This window comes from Xiphias gladius, chromosome 19 (genome assembly GCF_016859285.1).
Source record: "Xiphias gladius isolate SHS-SW01 ecotype Sanya breed wild chromosome 19, ASM1685928v1, whole genome shotgun sequence".
NCBI classification, from domain to species: domain Eukaryota; kingdom Metazoa; phylum Chordata; class Actinopteri; order Istiophoriformes; family Xiphiidae; genus Xiphias; species Xiphias gladius.
In genome coordinates, this window is record NC_053418.1 from 4,845,658 (window position 1) to 4,863,607 (window position 17,950).

At 43.9% G+C, this 17,950-nt stretch overlaps 1 protein-coding gene across 2 annotated transcripts in view; it reads right to left on the reverse strand.

The window, feature by feature from the left end:
- Positions 1–16,082, reverse strand: part of hs3st1l2 (heparan sulfate (glucosamine) 3-O-sulfotransferase 1-like 2) — a 29,076-nt gene extending 12,994 nt beyond the window's left edge. The window contains exon 1 of one of the 2 annotated variants that reach the window (XM_040154417.1): positions 15,741–16,082. The gene's annotated coding sequence lies outside the window, so the exon portion shown is untranslated. Of the gene's footprint in view, positions 1–5,818; positions 5,841–15,740 lie in introns of those variants that run through there. The other variant, XM_040154419.1, reaches the window with a different exon arrangement.
- Positions 16,083–17,950: the final 1,868 nt, after the last annotated feature.

Consider the following 17,950-nt stretch of genomic DNA (forward strand, 5'->3'; position numbering starts at 1 on the left):
ATTATCCTGTACAGAGAGACGCAGGGTGGCAGGGAGGGAGGAGACAGGCGGTAGGGAGGCGGGATGGGGCTGAGGTACAGTTGGTGTGTGTGTGTGTGTGTGTGTGTGTGTGTGTGTGTGTGTGTGCTCTGCAGGAGGGTGTGTGTGTAAGGCAGCAAGGAAAATTGTCCCTGGTAGGGGGTGGCATGGTGAAAACGCTTTGGACTGCCAAGCCTGTCATATCACCAAGGCTGCGAGAGTCTGATAAAACTCTCTCTGTCCTCCTCCCTTTCTTTCGTCTTCCATTCAGTCCCCCCCTCATCCATCTCTCTTTCCCACTCCGGTCTCCTTCCTTTTTCTTTATTTGCCGGCTCCCACCTTCAATTGCTCAGTCATTTGTCTTTCTTTACCTCCAAACTTCCACTTCGGCCGCAGTTTCTCTGTGTTCTGTTTGCCTCCTTATACCTTCTTGAACCCCGCTCCCCCTCGACCAATCACGCTTGCTGACTACAGCACACATACATCACAGCCACGGAGATGATTGCCTTTCAGAATAACAAAGGAAATTAAACAAGGCTGGTCCTATTTCCCATCTCGTTCGCATTGACCGCCCGGAGAGGAGATGGCCAACACTCGGAGGGGGGTCTTCTAATCAAAATAGATGAAGCCATCTGAAAGAGATGGGAATTGGTCATGCTTCCGGATCGGACCGACCGCGGGTCTTCTTCCCTGTGTTCCTCAACTATCGCACAGAAAAGATGGAGGGCAGTGAACAGTGAATGAACAGAATTTGACGGTGTTTTGTGATCTTTTACAACATATGAATAATGAAAAGATACTCATGAGATTGAGCCGAACCTCAAGTCAACGCTTCATTCTTTACCCATCTCAGTATATTACAAAAATCCTTTTAAGCCCAACAAAGTGACCTATCTGCTGCCAGGTCTTTCAGAGTTCATAGATGAGATGAAAGGCACATAAGATATGAATGAGAGAGTGAAAAGAACCCTCCCGTCTCTATTGAAGTCAAGGAGCTTCGCCTCTTCCAGGCACTCTATTTGTGTGAAGAGTTCGAGGCACCCTGCACCAGGTACTGAGCCCGAGGAGAGAGATGTTTAAGCCGCCAGCCACAGTGGAAGGTTTGATCTTCTCCCGAGAGGTTCAGAGTAAAGAAGAAGACAGGACTGTCCAAGTAGGTCTGACATTAGCCTTTTCCTCTCTCTTTGCGTCTCTCTCAGAAGTTTTGTTTGTGCTGCCAAAGCTCATTTGGACATTATTAACAATATCATGTGCAAAAGTACAACACTTAGCATTAGTAGACATGCACACAGAAATATTCTCGAACCAAAAAGCGCTCCAAATGACGCACTACGTTGGCGTGTTCTAATCTAACGCCCCCATTGGGAAGACGATATCATTTGTCTGTTACAAACCCCTGTTGAAAAATAACTGTTGTATGGTGTGACACCACTATAGTTAAGGTTTGGTTAGGGTGAGGGAAAGAGCACGGTTTGGGTTAAAATAAGAGCCTAGTTAAAATTAGGGAAACTTCGACGTCAGGGTTAAGTGACAGAGGTTAAGCAGCAGTCGTGGTCATGGTTAAAAGAGACCAATGTTGACTGTTTGTAGAAAACAACTGATTTTGTCATCTTTCTTGACAGACAGTCTATGATCCACCAAGATCAGCAAAAATCAAGTCCACAAAGCAAATGATTGTGCAACAGTGTTGTATTTGACTGTTCAATATTTATTTTTTCACACTTACTTTGCTAATTGTGTCAAATATGATAAAAAAAACTAAAGTTTTCATTGTTGTTTGCTAGCCACATTGGCTGCAAGTTATTTTAGCAAAAATAATTGATTACTTGCAACTACTACGGCTCTCCCGCACAAGCAACTGCCCATAATATCCCTACTGTATCCCAGTTAACCCCACGCTATGATTAGCCTGCTCAATAACAAGATACATGTAGCCACTCAGTCAATCAGAAATGTTAACGACGTGACTGTATCCCGTTCCATGCTACAGGTATTTAACAGTTTCTCCACGTCACGGTCACACGGTCGTCATCCGTCCCACTGGTTGCTGAACATCAAGAAGGCAGGTTTTATCTAATATGAGCCAGTCAGAGGCAGACGCTGAAAAAGACGGAGTAAGAAAAAATACAAACGCGAGAGAGTTGGAGTGCTGCAGAGTCGCAAGCGACGAGTCAAATTCGCCGAGGTTCAGGTCGGGTCACATCCTTTCTTAGGCGTCGGCAACCGAGGCCGCTCAGTGTATGTTATGTCTTGTAAGTAGCTGGTGCTGCCACAAGGCTTGTCGTTAATCAATTCCCCCTAGACGTGACAACTTCATTCAAATTTACAGCAGAAAAAGGACAAAATTAAGTACACACACGCCAGGATGTTTTTAGGGGAGCAGGACACTGTTGTTGTCCCACAGGATAATGAAAAATTTCAATCAGTGGTACAATAGTGCCAATATCAGCTTTGATAACAAACAAATATAAATAAATATAAATTCCTATTCACTGCATGTCAGCTTTCACCTGCGGTCACAGTTCAGGTGACCCCAGAACCCAGAATTAATCATTTTTTGCTAGTACAGAACAGCAATGCGCGTTCATCTCTTTTCTACTAGCTGCCAAAATACTGTACGTGAGCATTAGCAGTGAAAACCAATTGTTTATCTAGTACGGAAGTGAAAAATACAGGTTGCTAGCCTCCTGCCAAGTTTACGTGCCGAGTATTAGTGATTAGTTTAGTATCCTGTTAATAGTAGCATATAAATGTAACCGTCTCCTTTCAATCCCACCGAGCCATCAATGTGGCGAGTTTACAAATACAGTAGTAAGAAACAGTAGGAAGACACCTCGCCGAACGCCATGCCGAAAGCCTGTCCTCACGTCATGTGATTTGATCTTGACTTGCCGGTTTATATCTATCTCTCTCTGTTTCTCTCTCCGCTAGTCTCTGGCTCGCTCCGACCTTTGCCGAGGTCTGTCCGTCTTTTGCCCAACAGCCCCCCGCTGGTTTTCAAATTATACTCTTTGGAAGAAAAACTCTCTGAGCAGCCCAGCGGCCCACACCCATCCACCACCCTTTGGCCCCCTCATCTAGTATTCACTCACACATGCATAACACCCAGATAACTCCCCTGTCCTCCAACCCCCCCCCCCCTTTTGCATCTTAGGCCGAGCATGTTCCAAGATCTGGGTCAACCGTATCAAACACCAAAACGCGCCTGCTCCTTCTCCCTCTCCTCTCTAGTGGCTGTTCACTGTGTGTGTTTGGAGCACGAATACTGCACACGAGTGTATCTCCTAGTGTTTTTGTGTGTGTGTGTGTGTGTGTGTGTGTGTGTGTGTGTGTGTGTGTGTGTGTGTGTGTGTGTGTGTCAAGAAGAAAAAGTGGGGGTTTACTGTTGTTTTTTTTATCACAAAGTGCGCAGGGGGGAGTCTGATTAGGAAATGCACTTTTATCACTGTGTTTGTGTGTGTGTGCGTGTGTCTGTGTGTGTGTGTGTGTGTGTGTGTGTGTGTGTGTGTGTGTGTGTGAGAGAGAGAGAGAGAGAGAGAGAGAGAGAGAGAGAGAGAGATGTTGTAATTAAAAGGGCCTTTGGCATGAATGTCTGGGCATCGCTTCTGGCATACACTCCACAATTATGTCTGCGTGTCTGGGGTGTTTGCCTGTGCACGTGTGTCTGTGTGTGTGTGTGTGTGTGTGTGTGTTTACATGGCCCACCTGGCAGAGTGCCCGACACATGGCATTTTGATTTAGAGAGGTGTAGGAGAGAGTTTGCCTGCCTGGCTGTGCTTGGTCATCCCCTGAGTCAGGTACATGATGAGCCATCGTCTTCTTTCTGTTTCACAAACGTTTACACACCCGGCACTTTTGGGTTCAGCCCTCTTAGTCATAATGACATAATATCCCACTTAAACAGTAGCATCAAGTAGCGTTATTTGCTCTTGTCATTACATTTTTGTGTACTTTTGGTCTAGGTCTGCTTCTTTCAGTGAAAGGAAATTTGAATGCTACTAGCGTACAAAAAAATGTAGACAATAGAGTGCTACCAGCTTTGTTGCCACAGTTTGGGGCTGGGTCCTTTTCTGATTCAACAGGATAATGCCCACGTGCACAAAGCCAGGTGGTTTTCCCAGTGTGGTGCGGAAGAACTTGGCTGGCCGGCACAGGGCCCTGACCTCAACCACATCCAACATCTTTGGGTTGAGTCAGGAACACTGACTGCGAGCCGAGCCTCATCGTCCAATAGTGGCCCAATACACTAGCTTCTTCCCCCGAAATGTGGAGGCTGTTGCAGCTGCAGCTTAATGCCCGTAGTTTCAGAATGAGATTTTCATGAAGGGCATATGTGTGTAATTTTCATGTGTCCACATACTTTTGGCCATGCAGTGCATTTTGTAGTAGTTCAGAATTTTCATTCTGCTTGTTGATCCAGCTCTAGATTAAAGTCGATATATTGATGGATGATGTTGAGTTTTGAGAATACCTAAATTTTTTATGGAACATTGGGTTAAATCTGTGACCACTGAGTTGTTTTTAATGCAGACAACCAAAGGATATCGCAACCAATTACAGTGAAACAATATGTCATGTAATGTCATGAATATGAGTGTCCAGATTTAGTGAATACTGGATTAAAATCTGAAGGAGGAGTCATAAAGGGGCTTTTTGCAAAAAGCAAAAATGGCTGCAAAAATTTTAAAAAATCTGTTCAGGTGGGAATGATTGTGGCTTAACCAGTAGAGTTGTCTGGAAGGGAAGAATCCAGGCAAATGTTTTCCTTCTGTGTTTCACATTGTACGAGTTATAAGGAAAGATGTTAACTGCTTTATAAGAGGAGTGATCTACACCAAAAAACTCATTGGCCTTTTACTTGATCCATGGCCTAACCCTCTACCAAGATTCAATGAAAGCTGTAAAGCAGTAATGTTAGTTTTTAGATACCTTGATAATAAATATCAAAAACACAAACAAATAAAAAAACAAACATACAGTCTGGAAAAATATGGACAGTTAATGCAGCGGAGGTGAATTTGGTCGGAGCTGGTGGATGATCGCCTTATGATGATCACTCTTCTAAGGGATAACAAATGATTTCATTTACCACAGGGTCACAGAAGACACACATCCTGCTTAATTCAAACCCCCGTCCCCATCCCACTGCCAACATCCTTGTTCCCATGCTCACACACACACAAACACACAGTTACAGACGCAACATATGTGGTCTCTGTCGCAGCGACAGTAGCCCCGACAGCTTGGCCTGACAGTGAGAGGAGCCTGACCCGTCAGAGTGGATTTAACCCAACCGTCACTGTGGCAAAGGGGGTGACTCGGGGGCCGAAGGACAATTGTGTGTGTTTGGTATTTGGGGGATGAGCAATGGGAGGATTTGGGTGCGCCCCTCGTCGCACATTGGCAAGGTCAGACGCTCAGGGGCAGCCGACACCATTAACTTTTTTTTTTTCTTTTTTTTTTCGGGTGAATTCAGTGTCGTTCACTGTACGTGTGAATGTCACGCTTGTGTACATATGGGTGTCTGGAACAAGGGCGAGCTGACAGATGGGGGCGGGCAAGTTGTGTCTGGTCAATATCGTCACGGGCCAGTGAGCCCAAATATTATCTGGGTCCTGAACTGCGTTACAGGGTTACTGGGTTACATACTGTACAGGCAGATGGAAAACAAAAACAAATCAGAGAATGAAAGAGAGGAAAAATCAGACGGAGTTTATGTAAAAGAGGAGGATTTGAGGGTCGGAGAAAGAAGACAGACGAAGAGATAACAAAGGGAGAAATAGAGAGAGAAATTATGTACCTGATGCATCATCAGGTGTGTTTGGGCTCCTGCTGGCGGCTTACCATGGCAACGATTGTTTAGATCCCTCTCACCTGGGCAGAAGACCCCAGGGGCTGAGGATTATTAAAGTGAGGAGGTTGGGAAGGAAGGAAAAAGAGAGAAAGAGAAGATGAGAGAATCGGGGGATGGAGGGAGGGTGGTGGTGGCTACAGATGATGTCACAGTTGGTGTGGTGTTACAGCCAAACGGTGCCCTATGGCGCCAGTAATAAGCCAAATTGGCTGCTGGGGGCTTTGTTGTCCAAAATGGATGATTAGTCTGAGCGGTGTCTCAACTGTTCGGGCCATGAAGTCAACACAGACACACAGAGGGGCAGATACCTTGGGTAGCAGCTACGTTTGGGCTTTTTGAAAGCTGGACCAGTCAGAGGCTCTCCTCCTGGAAAAAAAACGAGCCCATGGGTCGTCTGTGCAGGCAGGTTTTTACAACCCATGGTTACGTTTTATCGCAAGGCAACGTCCAGCGTAGTATAGATATAGAGCAACACGGATGGATGGATGGACGGACGGGTCGACAAAACACAGAACTTTCACATAAGGAGGCCATTGTTTGTTTCCTGTGTGAAACTGAGTTAAAGTAGTTCTCAGCCAAGCTTTGACTGTTCCACAACCTCACCAATGTTTATTATCGTTACTATGACGACAAAGGTCCGGTAAGCTGTCGCTGTCGTTCCTCTGGGTCAAGCTCCTCCTTAGGGTAGGGACAAGTGACCTATATGGTTGTTTAAGTTGGAGGACTTGTTGACAGGTCAAGATCTTTTTCTAAAACACGCCAGTCTCATTGGTCAGGATGCCAAAACGTCCCTTACGTCCTAAATCCCTATGGTGTTTCCCCCGAATATAGTTCTGATGTGTAATACTGGCAAGTTTTACAAGCTGACATTTTGCATGAATTCAGCAAATCAGAAAAGAGTGAAATAACATGACACAGCACTGGTATCATTGCACTGCTCTTTGCCTTCGGTGGAAAATCCGATGGTTACGCGGGAGAGACGGACCCTGCAGCCGGGCGACCTCGCTCCCAGCTGTTAGCTGCATGCTAGCGCGTTCATGTCAAAATTCCCTACTTGAGCTTTAATGTTAAATTACAAGCAGCAATGGGTGAGTCCTGACTCATCGGAGAAGGCTGGAATCAGCTTTCGATTTTTTCCGTCTTTTGTGGTTTTTTTCATTGTGGAGCACAAACACAACTTTGTGTTGGGATAGTTTTCAGAAATGTGCAGTGAACGGTTTATTGGTAAATAGATAAAGTTTCCCGGTAGGCACTTGCACCTGCATCAATCAACATTTTGAAATTATCACTGAGTTAAATGGGTCTTTTTAATTTAAAAGAGCAGCTTAAATAGTTGACGGCAAATTATTGCTGTTCCCTGCAGCTCTCTTGAACTTTTTAGCCTCTTTTAGCAAAGTTTTTTGGCTTAAAGGAACGTTTCCTGCATCTGCTGGATTTGTAAGTAGACTAATGTTAAACGACTTTGTAGCCATGTAAGTCGAGGAGGGGATGGTGGTCGTGTATCTGTCGACTAGTTTTGGTGTTTTTCTGCCCCTTAGCTGCTAAAAGTGACTTTAGCTTTAGCTTTACATATTTTGTATGTTTGGTATATGAAATGTTAGGGTTAATAAAATTTCAACGTGCAGTCTCTGGGTTTTCTACATTAACATATTCGTACAAACGTGCTCCAAAGAATATGTCCAACATATACGTGAAACTGTAGGACACATCATGCTAAAAATGTGTTTTCTTGATTCGGTTGATCACATTCTCATTCTCACTGTTGATGCTCATTCTTTTTCCTCTCTATTGGTATCATTTCTGCATCTTTATGCTTTGGCAAACAATTATACATTCACAAATGACACCTTTAAAGTGTGTTAAAAGGACGAAAGTCAACAGATGAGGGAAGAAAGTTCTGTGGATCGTGAGGATACGTGAGCGTTCAGACGTAACGGTGTGATAAGGTGCTGTTTGCTCAGTTTAACGTTCTTGAATTTGACAGTGGAAGCAGTTGCAAAAAAGTGTATCTGAAAGCAGAACAGGAAGGATATAAAGGACAGAGTCCAGCAGCGACTACAAATTAGGCAGAAATTCTGACGCAGAGGCATAGACGTAGGTGCAAATGCAAGCACATGTGTTTACACACAAACAGACTGTGATGTTGCCGGACAAATTACACTCTAATCCCTGCATCTGCTCTGTTGCTATTTTCACAGCTCTCCACTGGTGGCGCATCCTTTCTTCATTTCTCCCTTTCTTTCTCTCTTTGAGCACAGTATCCCACTGGCTTTACAGACCGGCTCACTCATCACCTCGACACACACACAGACACACACACACACACACACACACACACACAAATGACACACGTTCACACGCGATGAAACACGTGCACACTTTCACACGCAGAACCACCTGCGGATGCACAGACCCATTCTCCCGCATTCACAGAAACACGTACGTGCACTCTGTCGCTCTTTTTTTCTCACATTCACACACACATATGCACACGCAGTGTACACACACCATCACATTCACAAGCACACATACACACACACACAAAGAGGAGGACATGAGGTGCCTAGCAGGGGGCGGTTTTGATTGACCAAGCACTTTATGACTCTTAAATGGCTTTATTTCCTTCCAACTAACCCCCGCACACAACCTACCTCCTTCCTCCCTGTCACACCACAACACACACACACACACACACACACACACAGTCCTCAGGCCGTCTCTTCAACTGTAAATTAATGAGAGCCATCACTAACTACACACACACAGACGCAGACAGACACACACGCGCGCCGCCGCGCCGCCATGTTTGTTGATTTCCTCTCCTTCTACTTTCTCTCCAATCCATCAATGCCGCAAAAAAAAAAAAGCGTCCTCTGCTCCTCTCTTTTCTTTCTTTTTTGAGACACACACACGCGCGCGCCGCGCGCCACCCATTTTGTTTTGATTTGAGCTCCCTTCAATCCATCCAATCCATCAAGGTTGGCTAGCAAAGTTCCTCCCTCTGGCGTCTTTCTGTTTTGTTTTTGCTTTGATACCTTTTTCTTAAATTTTGGGAGCTGGCCAGGATTCGAGTCTAATGATTTTGTTACTGTACAGAGCAGGTCGATACGTGGGAGATTGGGCTGATTGATTTTAATTGGCAGGACACCAGGAGGCAGGAGGGCAGAGGAGGTGCCGTCTATCATTAGGACGCGACAAGGGTTCGACAGATGTTGGTGAGAGTTTCCGGGCTGCCACCGATCACTGTTGTTAAAATGTGACCTCTGTCATGAACAAAGTGACAGGAATTAGAGATATTTTGTGTTTCAGCCGTTACTCAGATTTTTGGCAGTTTAGAAAAGCGTGTGAAACATCAAAGCGCACCACGAAGACCACCAAAAAAAAAAAAAAAGATAGCAGACAGACGTCATAGATAGACAACACTGGCAGGATTTTTTAGTAAGATCTAAAAATAATAAATAACGACACGCCTTCCAACTCTCTGAGATTTCCAAGTACACTGTATTTACTTATTCTAGGTGTGTCTGCATCTGTATTCCACTCAGGTGGCGGGAGCGGCGTACTCGTTCACGGCGAGTGGGGCGATCATCCTTCAGCCTAAAAACGTTGGCTTGAGCCCAGCGTGTTTACTGACGTCTCGTTATGCCGATGTGCCCTTGAGCTAAGACTCTGAAACCCTGCCAGGCGCAGGACGGCTGCTCCGTAGCTGACCTCCGAGCTTCATGTGCAGGAGAGCAAAACAAAAGGAAAATTCCCTCCAGGGATCAATGCGGTATCAAGTAATTAACAGAGCTGAAATACAGTACACTGTGTTGGCAAACAGGTCTGAAAATTTAACCACAGGATCTGCAGGAAACTTTAGTGGACCAAACTATCTTCACACAAGGTTCCTCCAGCATTGCAGATCAAGTCTAAAACGGATGATATCAAAGTGTATCTTTCAAAGTGGCCTGAAGAGAACATTTCGGCTGTGCCACTGAAGGTATGTCTTTTGTCTCTATTCGTGTTATGGTTTTACGTTTTTATTGTGCTGTGTGTGTGTGTGTGTGTGTTGCAGGACCACAATGGAATTGTGCCTTTTATTCCTTGATGATTGTGACTGCAGCTGCACGGAGTTATTCTCTATTTCTAACCATCAGATAAATTGAATCTATTTATTTTATATATTGATAAGCATGCAGCGCCAGGACCGATGCAGTCCCCAGCTGTTGCGTAGTAAAATAAATAAATAAATATATAGTAAAAACAAATTATATACACAAGTCTTTCACTTTCATGTTGCAGTAAAACGTTAGCCCCCCATTGTTTCCTCTCCCTGTGACAGCCTCCCTCACCAGCGGGATTGGTTTTGATGCTCGAGGTACCGAAAACTGGCAGGATTTGAACCAGACCCGCATCGGTGGCGCCTAATGGTCTTGAACAAACCCACCATGCAAACAAAGTCCCCTTGGCACCGGGAGCTTCTCTCTGAGTGGTTTTTTCAGTTTTCACCTTCGGCGTCGGGCTTCAAAATTTACAGAGCCTCATAAGGTTCAACCCCCCCCACATTTCCTGCAGATCCTGAAGATTGAATCCTCGACCTCGAAACCGCACAGTTGTCCTCTAACTCCCTGAGGTGTGAGAACAGAGACATTTGAGCTCTTTTTCTTAAAGATTTGAACTCTTTTCCATTGGACGTTGGGCTTCAAAATTCGACGCGCCTCACATAGACATAACCCCAAACACTAAAGCAACCGAACAGTCGTGTAATTCCCCAAGCTATTCGTCCTGCTACTCTTATGGTATTTCTTTTTAGCATTTTTAGTCTTTCCTCTTGGTGCAGGACTTCAAAGTACAGAATGTCGCCTACGATTCAAAGATTATTCAAATAAAGCTCTACATTAAGTCAACTCACAAGTTGTGAGCACATGGACATTATGCTTTTCACAACGACAATGTTAAAAAGTTGATATTTGTAGATTTTGATTGACAAAAAGTAGATGTAAGCTTACTTCATATTAATCTCTCCGTAATATATAAGTGGAGCCTCCCCCAATCCGCCTTAAATCACCTTTACGACGTTTAAAATAAACTCATGCTGATGACGCATCTGATGCGGCTCTGGCTTTCCTGCCTGCGGTCATTTCTGGGAGAGCAGACGTCAAACGATAACTCGCTTTGGAGCAAGACTGTTGAGTTACGGGTGAGGCTGGAAAAATTCAGCACACCGTGATAAAGCCCTCGGACGAGGCAACTGGAAAAACTACACCTAAAAGTTTTGATCGCCGGAAGTCACCGGAATATGACTCTCTCTCGTAGGTGCATAGGATGAGTTTGTGTGTAAGTGTGTGCAAGGGGTTTTCTGGGAGATTTAAATGGGCTCATTGGCTGCCCTGCTAGACTTGAGGACCATTCAGCAGAGCGCACCAACCATCTGCTGCTCACTTTTTTTATGTCGCGATGTGGGAATTTGGAGGTGCCTGACAGACATAGTTGGTCACACACGTCCGATGATTTACACACACAAATATATGCATATGCACGTCGCGAGGTTGCCAGATTTCGTGAGTTTATGAGCATGTGACAGAGTGAGGGAAAAAAGGCAGGACTTTCTCTGAGTGTGCGCCCCGGTTCAGTGCGCTTCAGAGGACGTATGCACTCTGCTCATAAATAAAGGCCATGCATTATTCAGGGCTGCTCCACCAGCTAATGCCCCTTAATGTGCCCAAACAGCCATAATGTACTCTGCTACTAAGGTGGCAGAGACCCCCCTCACACACACGCACACACACGCGCGCACACACACACACACACACACACACACACACACACACACACACACACACACACACACACACACACACACACACACACACACACACAGAGACGTCAAACCTGTGGCCCCTAGATTTGACACACTGTTTTTTTTTTTCAGTGTTGCTCTCAGGCTCTTATCATGCTCTCAAATCGTCCCGTGTTCCTAATTTTCTAAAAAAAAAAAAAAAAAATCCATTTTACTTTTGATCCAAATTGCTCCTGCTCACGCTGTCTCGCCGTATTTCCATCGAACTTTGCTTGATTTGTCCCTAATTCTCCACCCTCCATTCTCCGTTCTCCATTCGCCACTCCTCCCCCATGCTTCTCTGTACTGTCTCTTTCTCTTTGTTTTTTTAAAAGAAAATGTATCCGAGGCACAAATGTTGAAAAGCCTGCTGTTCTTCCCCTCTTCAGGGCCAGGGGCTGTCAGCTCTCTGCAGAATTAGGATTTTGTCTGAGCAAGGATTTGTAGCAATGAAGCTCTGGCAGCGAAGCTTCCGAAGTATGTAATCTTAATCAGTTTTTTGGGGAAATCAAATTGATTCAATTCAGTGGTATACAGGAAACAGTTTTGGGCAAATAAATGAAAAACCATAAAATTGGTTTAAGGTGGAATGCTTATTGCTACTGCTTTGCTTGTCTGCCTTTTATTGACGGTGTTTTATGTTCTAATCACTTTGTAATTGATTTGCCTGTTTACAGTCTGTGGTTTTAATTGCTTTGGCGGTTTGTGATCCTGTTTTGTTTTGGTCTTAGTGGAACACTTTAACTTTTCTGAAGTCTAATATAACTCAAGTTTACAATTTTTTTTGCTGTTGTAATACATAATGCGTTCGTGAGGCATTTTTCGATTTTCTTTTTTTTCAGGAGACACTTAAAGGGCTGCTTTCTTGAACTTGGTGTCTTTCGTTTTAATCATTTGAATCGTTCAGAACAGAAATCACTTAAAGTGGACCCGATTGGTTTATGAGGCTTTTAAATTTATTGCACTTGTGTTGTCATATCAACAGTGATGTCTTATTGCGCCTTTGTGCACTGTTTTACATCATTTTTTGGGTGTGAAAAAGGACATTTCTGTATGGAGGCAGAGAAGGGATTTTCAGGTTTTGTTTGATGACTCTAAAAGTCTCGGTGGGATGATGTTAATTTTCTGCAGGAAAAACTTGACGTGGATTTCCACCACAAAACGATGTTACTTTCCTTCGCTTTGTGTTTGTTTGTGGCTGCTTCAACGCCTGTGGCTTACAACGATAAGTCAAAGCTGCTGCAATCGGTATTTTTTATATTTGAAAATGAATGTATGCGAAAGGGGTCACTCGTCCGTAGGGATCAACCCCCTGACTCTGTGGTTCCCCTCAGCTCTACGTTGCTTTCAACAGTAGAAAGGAAACTGTTGCAGCAAAAACACTCCAAGCGCCAAAGAGCAGACAAAGTTAGCGAATGGCTGGTGAAGGGAAGTGAAGCAGCCGAAGAGCCAGATATGATATTTCGCTCGGGAGTGGGTGGAAACCAAAACAGAGCTAAAGGGAGAGTGAATATTGAATTTATATTTCTCAGTGTGGCTACAAACATGATTCCACACGAATACTTAAGTCTCTCCGTGTCTGCTGGATGAGCAAATAAGCAGCTGTTTGATAAAAAGTTCAGCGCATCAACTTAAAGGGTCACGATATGTCAATGTTGTGTTCACAACTTGTTTTCTGCTGCCCCCAAGTTATTGATACCAGAGACACATTTTGAAAGTTAATTACCTGTTTTATACATACCTTGCTAAACAATTCCATGAGACCGATAATCAGTCACCAATAACGGTAGATTATCTCTGTTTTTGCTGTTGATGACGGCTTTGGCGCTACATGCCCAATATTCGATTTGTATATTTCTTTTGGAGAAGTCAGTACCGTGACGTCATCTCTCGTGGATTTTCTGTTGACGTGTGCGTTTCTTCGGGTCCGACCTTTAAAGTCAGCAAAACACGGCCCAGTCACTGCTCATGCTAACTATCCAGGGCCTCCTCTACTTCTTCAAAAGGTAATGTAAAACACATGACTGCCTGTGAACACATGATTTTTCTCAGTAAGTCCTGAATTTTCTGTGACACAGCATCAGAGCTAAAGTTGCAAAAAAAAAAAAAAAAACAGCATGTATTCACATGAATGGTTCATGGATGGTTATTATCGCGGCGTTACGCAGGTATTTAACGTGATCTCTTTGTTACAAGACGCGCTGGTGTAACATTAACCTCTCACATGACACTGATTGCTCACAGTTTGTTCTGTGACACACAAAACACGGCCCCCACACACAGACAAACCAGACAATAACTCCTTTCATTCCTTTGCTGTCTCCGTCTCTCTCCTGTCTCTCTCTTCCCCTTCCTCTCTCTCCTCTGCTCACATCAACTCTCCATGAACACACTGAAGGTCAAAAACACAACACACACCACCTCTGTCCCTCTGCAGCCTCTCTGACCTGGATCTGCTCCGGTTTTTTTCATCCTTTTTTTTTTTTACAGTCCGTTCGTATTCTTCAGACATTCCAGAGCAGGTATTGTTCTTCAAGGTGCAGGCTCACCTGACCAATTAATCATGTGGGAGTGTCATGATAAGTGGCGCTGGCAGTGAATCACTGCCTTGCTTTGGCCGCCATGTGTTCACAGTTTGGATAAGTCACGATGCAGGCATGTAGACAGCTTGGCTTAGTTTAGTTGACATTATTAGAAGAGACACATTAGACCAAACACAGTAAAATGTCAAGGACAGCGCTATAAAATATATGACAAAGACTTATCTCTGTTTTGGACTTTGCAACACGTCCTCCAAATTAAGCAACACAATACGCCGGTTGTCCATGCCTTCTGGAATGACACATTTTAGAAGGTATGGACCTTTTTTTTTTTTAAGCATTTTTTGATCTGACACCCCTATAGATAGGACGCATTGTTTGTGCGCCGTGGAAAACCGGAAGTCCTTTTTATGACCTGACAAAGATATGGTTACGTTTCGGTGAGACTTGGGCATAAACACGACCTGGTTAGGGGTCGACAGACGTCATGGTTTGGGCTAAAATTACTACTTTGTTGAGGTTAGCAGAGCTTCAGCATCATGGTTACAATAATAACCACTCAGCTAAGGTTAGAGAACGCGTCTGGTCATGGTTAAAAGAAACCGACGTTGGAAGGAACATTACGGCCGCTAGAGGTCTTTGTCACTTAAAAGTAAAACAAATGTTTTGGGGCATTAGGCTCGAATGACTGACGCTGTAGTTTCTGTCGAGAGGAAAACAGTCTCAGTTTGAACGCATGAGTACATTCGGCTTCTTCTCGAGATAACGTTGGTTTTTCAATGTGTAAAAGTTACTCATTCTGATTTCCTGGCACCACAGAGCAAAAACGAACAAGTGCCCATGTTGGCGTTAAACCTTTCCTAACACTAGTAATCGGCACTAGCTCTTGTCTGATGGGCAAGAGTCCCGTAGTCTTTGAGAGTCTCAGGAACTCTTTGGTTAGAGTTCAAAAAAACTTCCCTTTCAAACACGTTTCCTTCTGCTTTCACTTCCCTCATAACACACTGTCCCTCATCGTGTATCCAACCAGAAGATGTTTGAGAGCACACACGAAAAAGCATGGGCTCATCTTCATTCGCACCATGTCTTTCTCTATGTCACAAAAAAATAGTTCACCGTTTATGACTTCAGAGCAACTAAAGCAACTCAAAGTTCACTTCCACGCCTTAACTGTACTCCCTCACAGGTAAAAAAAAAAAGTAAACAAACAAGCCTCCAAAAACTGGTGATTTTGTGAACTTGCAATGTGGAGCGAGGAGAGGTTGCGAACTCCTAGAGAGCGAGGGTAAATGAGGTTAACTCTGCCCACCCGTGCTGTGCAGGTACAGTCAACCTGCATAGCATGGAGTTGGATTTTAACGTTTTTTTTAACGAAGGAGTACATGTTGCATTTTGTGTGAATATTGGCCGATATGTAAACTATGCAGCAGTTTTCTCAGATTCTTTGTGCTATTATTAAGAAACAGATAAGCAGAGAGGGGATGGGGAAGATGAAATGAGGTCTTACCTGAGTAATGTTTTCCCAAAATGTGTCTTTATTTCCTCTCAGGATCTGCACCAGGCTTTTTCTCTCCTTCCTCGTTTACTACTTCTTCTCTTTTCTTCTTTTCCCTGGTGTCCTTCTCCTCTTTCCCCCTTCCTTCCTTCCTCCAGCTTTGCTTCAGCTTCTCGGGCGTCGCTGAGGATGTGTGTGTCGACTGTCTGAGCTTGTGTGTGTGTATGTGTGTGTGCTACAGTGTGTGTGTGTGTGTGTGTGTGTGTGTGTGTGTGTGGTGTGGTGAGGTCTGTGTTAGTGCGCGCGTGTGTGTGCAAGCTGGTAAGAGAGTGGTTCTGCTTTGTGCTGCCGACCTCGGTGAGCGTGTTGTTGCAACTGACTGAGTGACTGGGAGAGAGGGAGTGTGTGTGTGTGTGTGTGTGTGTGTGTGTGTGTGTGTGTGTGTGTGTGTGTGTGTGTGTGTGTGTGTGTGTGTTTGTGAGAGAGAGAGAGAGAGAGCGAGAGAGATTAGTTCACACACAAACACATCTCTGCTTCAGGGAAACACCCCTCTCCCTCTCCTCCTTCCTCCCTCTTCCTTTTTTCCTTCTTGTCTTTTTTATTTCCATCCCATCAGGTCTTTTCTTTCATCCGATCACCTTGAAGGACTCAAGGAGTAAAACCTTTCCACTCCTCCCTCTCTGCTCCATTTTGACTCCTGCCGATCAGTTTTTAACCTTCTCTTTTGTTGTCTTTCCTCCTCGTATTCCCCCTTAAGTTTTGCCGCTGTGAGTCTGCTGAATCATAAATAAGTTACAGAGAGATGGCACAAAACGGCGCAAAGGCAACAAAAAAACCCAAATATCTCCAGAGGGTTTCTCTTAGTAAGCTGTTGTGTTTTTTTGACTTCATATCAGTGAAAAAATATTTTTCCATTTCCACGTTTTTCCTGCCTCTGAATACACAAAGATATTTAATTGGATAATGAGTCCTTTCATTTTTCAAATCATTTCAGGGACAAACTGCTTATTAATGGTTGTCGAATGTAACTTACAAGCACCTGGTTTTTGTTTTGTTTTTTTGATTTATCCACAAACATTTCAGTTAAATATAGAAAAAAACCACCATCTGATCAAGTCATTTCTGTCTATTAAGAATCCCAAAAAACCCTTTTTTCTTAAAACAAGGGCAAAAAAATATGCCAGCGCAGTAAAATCAACCTGCAATCAAGAATTTCTCAGAAATGAGAAACTGCATCTCGAAACAAGACACGATAGGTCAGATTGCTGCACTAGAATCAAGAAAACAATTAGTGAATTTAATATAGTAGACTGCTCGAGACAATTTGTTTGAAATACAGGATAAAATACTCTCACTTTCCCTCGTTCCTTAAAAACAAAACTGTAAGGACTCTGTCACAGATTTTTTTTAAAAATAGGTCACTAGAGTTTGCCAAAGTTGCCGTCCAAATCAATACCTGAACATCTTGCAATAAAACAGGAGGCAAGAGAAAAAAGATGACCGCCTGATTGAATACTGACAGGTAATTGAAAAACGAAGCAATCGGTTTAACCTTGAGGAGACCCTTACTCAGTTTTGTTTAAGACCATCACAGCGATTACAGAATTTAGCTTTATCCCGCTAATCCGCTCTAGATCCACATTAAACTGCTCCTCAGGAGGCTGAGCAGCGAGGGTGTTTTTGTGGGTGTGCGTGAACATAGCGTAGAGCACAGTCTCCTGGAGTATTTGTGGTTTTGGGTGTGCGCTCCAGTTCCATTGTACTTGAAATCAGACATTGGGAAGGAGGTTCACGCGCAGACGTTCAGCGTTAATTTGAGGGCGTTCACAACCTCATGCGTCTGGGGATTGTGGACCATTTCTGTGCATAACACCCCGAAGGGCAAGAAGGGCTCCGAGTCCTAGTGTTCACCAAATGTGGGTGTAAACAATCTCTAACACCCTTTAATTAGTACTGTATCCTCATATTCAACCCCATCACCAAGCAGTTCATTTCGACAGCATCAGCGACTGTCTTCCAGATTACATTTTTTCTTTATCGACATAACGGGAAAACATTCGTATCAAATGTACGAGCAAACTGTTCATTGTTGACGTGTGTCATTTGTTTTCCCCACGGTATCTGCTGCTTTCAACTAAAGCATGATTCAATATTTTTTTGGTTAAGTTTAGGCAACTCGAAGCGCTTGGTTAAAGGACAAGGCTGGAGATATTCTATATTTC